The sequence below is a fragment of the Leptonychotes weddellii genome, chromosome 1, assembly GCF_054177405.1.
Source record: "Leptonychotes weddellii isolate Sample4059 chromosome 1, ASM5417740v2, whole genome shotgun sequence".
Lineage (NCBI taxonomy): Eukaryota > Metazoa > Chordata > Mammalia > Carnivora > Phocidae > Leptonychotes > Leptonychotes weddellii.
In genome coordinates, this window is record NC_138369.1 from 58,204,540 (window position 1) to 58,209,493 (window position 4,954).

Sequence of the window (4,954 nt, forward strand, 5' to 3'; positions counted from 1 at the left end):
TGGGGGCGCCTGGGTGGCTCAGTTGGTTAAGCGACTGCCTTCGGCTCAGGTCATGATCCTGGAGTCCCGGGATCGAGTCCCGCATCGGGCTCCCTGCTCGGCAGGGAGTCTGCTTCTCCCTCTGACCCTCCTCCCTCTCATGCTCTCTGTCTCTCATTCTCTCTGTCTCAAATAAATAAATAAAATCTTTAAAAAAAAATTTAATTATCTGATTTCTAAGTATATACTCAATTTCTTCATATTTCTTATCTTATTATCTATATCTTGGCTATTTTGCAAAATTTCAATGCATTCATGTTGGACCAAATATAGTAAATTAGGAAGTTTTCCAATTGTTGGTGTTCAAAGTAGTGGCTCAAAGAAAGTTTCAGGAAAATGGGCAAGAACCCTGGATTCTAGAAAGAGCATTTATGTGCATAACAAAAACTGAGCTGGGACATGGCTTTGTTTCTCACTAGCTGCATGACTTTGGGCAGGTCATTTAAGCCACCTTTCCCTTCTCAGGGCTGTTATGCAGACCAAAGAAGATAAAACTTTTGAGTCTAAAAGGTTTAGCACACTTACATGGAAATAAACTTTTAGAAGGAATATTATAAAGAGCGCTAGTTGACAGAGGTCAGCTTACCTGTTTTTAGTCATATAGAACTTCAGGAACCTGAATATTGTGACCAAATAGAGTCTAGGTGGTCTGTTTATTGATATAGGACAATACTTGGAGTCACACTGGACTGAGAAAAGAATGCGTTGGTCCCATACTCTGGGCAGAGAAACTTGCATGCACTATCTGTACCCCTGACTGAACAAACTGATCTCCCTGAGGTGGGGCAGCCTTGAGGAACATGAGATAATTGGATAACCAAAACACTTTGCCTTGCCAAGTGGTGTTTACAATCCTGGGGTGGAGGCAAAGGGCTCTGGACAAAGGAAGGGGAGTTCAGGACAGAGGAGGCAGGAAAGAAACTCCAAAGGAATAAGACATATGAAGAAAAAGACTTTGGAAAAGAATAAAGTAGAGTTGATGGCAAAATCTAAGTATTACCAAGTGGATTGTGAGGTAGTCTCTGCTCCAGTGCCTCTTGAAGGCTTCACTTTTTTTTTTTTAGTAGGAATTTTTCATTTTGGGATGCATTAACATATTGAACATGAATTTAAGGAGGACTTGGAGCAGAGTCCACACCAAATTGCTGGGTCACATTTGGTTTTCCTACATCAGTGTACTGTCTGCTCCAAGATACCTTTTCCCACCCCATTTGGTTATTATGATGGTATGGGCTAACCTTCCTCATATGCAAGGGTGGGGTCTTCAGCTTAATAGCAGTGTTGTAGGACATCAGCTTTAACATTAAACCCAAGAACTTTCTAGTAGAGGAAAAATGGAGAGATGTGGGAAGAGAAAAGAAGGACACAGTGAATAGCGAGCATTTAGAACACGCCTACTACAGGCAGAGAATTATACCAGGCACATTAGGAAAGCCACTTCAAAAATTCAGTCCATATGGGTGCAGAGATGGTGTGACTAGGAGAAGAAGAAGTGACTTGGGGGTTAGGAGATCCAAGTTCTATCTCTATGTCTGTCACTACCCAGCTATGTTGCTCAAAGCACATTAATCTGTGGTCTTTGATTCACCCATCCATACAAAGAAAGGTGCTTTTAAGAAAATTTCCAGGTCTGAAATTCTGTGATTTAAATGCACTATGTTGTCTTTAGTTTGAAGAAAAAGAACATGGATGTACAATACAAGGATATCAGATTTACAGATTCTGTGCTTGTGGAGGGAGTATTCACGCATTGAGATGCTCTGTTTCCTGGGTTAAGTTGTTGGTAGGTGGGGCCTATTAAAGTTCATCCACTGATGGTCAGTGCTTTCATCTGGTGGCTTTTTTGGTTGCCTCTGTCTCCCATCTCTCACAGTGGTTGGGCTACGTTTTTCCCGTTCATACACCCTACCTGCCCTCTACTACTCCTATACCTCCAGTCAGTTAAAAAATGAACTCTAACTAGAACCTTTTAAATTGCCTCTCTCTTCCTCAAAAAGCTTCCTCTCAGTACTCTTAGATGGAACAGACCAAAAGGAAAAAGATGCATGGAAAGAGGGCTTTTTCTTTGTTTATATATCTACTCTTTGAACCAGTCATGTGACCAGAGGGCATGAGGCTCTAAGATTTGCCCAGCTTTAGACACCTACCCAACCCTTCGGTCAAGGGGAAATATCTGTTCCTGAAGAAGGGGGGGGGAGGCCAGTTGAGGATGTGCTGATACAACCCCTGGGAGAATAACATATAGTTCTGATGTGACAGGTTTTTCTTCCTCCAACAGCCTTGTGAAGATACCACCCTATTATCTTCTGACCTCTGTCACTGCCAATGAGAAATATGTTGTCAGTCTACTTGTTCTTCCATCGTAAGTAAATTGTTATTTTCCCTTGGATTAAGATTTTTCTTTTTGTCTTTCATTTTCTGAATTTTCACTATGATGTCACTAAGTATAGACTTATTTTTATTTATTTTGCTTAGGACTCAAGTTTCTTCAATCTGAAGATATATATCTTTCTTCAGGGATGCACACAAAAAAAGATATGGTTGTATAACCATCATAATGGCAAAAATAAAAAATTATCAAGTGTTGGCAAAGATTTGGGGAAAATTCTGATAAGCCACTGATACAAATTTATAAATTATTATAACACTTCTGGGGTGCAATCTGGGGATGCTAGCAAAAGAAGATATTATATAACTTATGATCAAGCAATTATAATTTCAGGTACTGATCCTGGACAAAACTTGCATTCATAGGAAAAGGAGGTGCACATACATCTATTCAGTGAAGAATTGTTTGCCATTGGGAAAAAAGAGAGAGAAAGGGAAAGAAATTAATAAAAGTGTCCACTAATAGAATGAATAAATCAACAATGGTATATTCATAAATAAAATTCTTAACAGCAGTTAAAACAAACGAATCATACATACCTACACCAGGTAGACAAATTTGTAAGACAAATGAGAAATATAAAAAGCAAATAGTAGATGGTAAATGCAATCTGATGCCCTATGCGTACATTTTAATGACCCACAATACTATAATTGCACAATAAGCAGAAACCATGACATCTCAAACTATATATCTCTCTATAATGGAATAGAATTTAAAAAATGACAATAAAATGAAAGCTTATCTAAGAAATATCTATCCCCCTGGAAGTCAAAAGGAAGATTTGAAGTAATTCCTGGTTTGAAGAAATAACAGAAATTAAAAGCTATGTAGAAACGGTCAACCCTATTAGCCAGACACAAATGAGTTTGGCGGGATAAGTGGGAGACTAATGATCAGCCTGGGGTCTCTCCAAGGTTACAAGTCTTAGAAAACAGAACACTTGCTCATTTTGGACGTGGGTCGTGCTGTGGCTTCAGCAGGTTTCTGACATATGGACAAAAGAGTAGAGTTAGAATACACCATCCCTCCCAGCCTTCCTGTAGTAATAGGTAGGAAAGCACAGTAGAAGATAATGGAATGTTGTAGAATGTGGAGGGATGTAAAATGGGCAGTATTAGTAGAGGGAAGCTCAGAGTACAGGAGAGTGAGGGCATCTGAAGCAGTCTTGTGCTGGGGGTTGGGGGGCCAAGCACAGGCAGATGCCTGAAGCTCCAACAAGGCTGTGGCTCTGTGTCCTTGAGTGAGCACAGCCAGACCCAGCCAAGTTTAAAAGGCAAGTGGGAATATGGGGCAATGCCAGAGGAAGTCTGCTCAAGGTGTGGGGCTGGGGGGAGAGGGAAACCAGAGAGTAGGGAGGAAAAATGCTAGACTCAGGTAAGATGCAGCTCAGAAGGCCATTCCTCTGCAAAGAGGAATCAGGCCAAGTACTCCCAAGGCAGCTGGAAGGAGGGGACAGAGCATTTGGCTTCCTCACTTGGGGAGGCCACTTCTCTGGGCAAGTGGCAATAAAAAGGCAGGGGAATTGAACTATACAGAGCCCTCAGGTAGAAATGTTTCTCCTGCCTAAACTCAGGTGCTAAATGAATAACAAAATGAGAACCTCTACTATGAACACTTTTTAACGATGAGATATGTGAGGCCATTACATTCCTGGGAATGACACCAGGGGTGCCATGACAGACCACTAGAAAGAACAAATTAGTGGGCCAGCCCCACTCAGACCCAGTAAGGAAACTTAATATTCCTTCAGTCCATTTTAGATTTTGGCAAAGCCAGACCTCATACTCAGAGCTTCCTTGGATCTATCCTCCATATCACCCAGAAGATACAGTTATTACAGAATGCAAAATCAAGAAGGAAAGAGCATGGTGTGTATTAACTCACGTAAAAAATTGGATATTACCACAGAAATGTTAATAACTAGAAATTACTGAATTCTCTGTGTTTGTCTGTTGTGGAAATAAAACCCCTGGGGATGGATCAAAAATATCTGGAAATTACTTGAAACTGGTGGATAACTAAATGGATATTATAACTAAAATATGCTATAATCCAATTGTATTTTTTTGTTTTGTTTTCTAAGGGTTGGTTCTGGGAAGCACTATGCCGTGAATATTGCAAAAATTACATAAAGCTCCAAATACTATTCTATGTAAACTTCTTAAGGTGGGGATTCTTGACCATAATGTTTGGCATATTAACTCTGATAATTCTGTACGTTAATTGATTTTATGTTCTGACGTTTTGACTGGTTTTGGGAAAACTGAGTTGTCCCAAAGCTGAACCCAGAGTTGTCCTGGTAAATGCTTAATAACCGGCTCTTTGGGTGGAAAGCCCTGATTTATAGTGTTTGCCAATTTCCATGGTGTAAACACTTCCGCTATGGCTGATTGCACGCTGTGAGTGTGATGTCACTGAGTGCAGAATCGGGGGTGATGAATGCAGCCGACTCTTGTAAGTTGGTGTACCCACTGGTACCCATGGGCATGAAATGCAGTTTTTTTACTAAAAATTCTGCCCCAT

General features: G+C 40.5%; 1 protein-coding gene across 2 annotated transcripts in view; it reads left to right on the forward strand.

Annotated features, from left to right (window-relative positions):
- MOBP (myelin associated oligodendrocyte basic protein) overlaps window positions 1–4,472 on the forward strand; it is a 49,170-nt gene extending 44,698 nt beyond the window's left edge. For both annotated transcript variants that reach the window (XM_081824711.1, XM_081824715.1), the window contains exons 6-7: window positions 2,318–2,401; window positions 2,515–4,472. The gene's annotated coding sequence lies outside the window, so the exon portion shown is untranslated. The remainder of the gene's footprint in view (window positions 1–2,317; window positions 2,402–2,514) is intronic.
- Window positions 4,473–4,954: the final 482 nt, after the last annotated feature.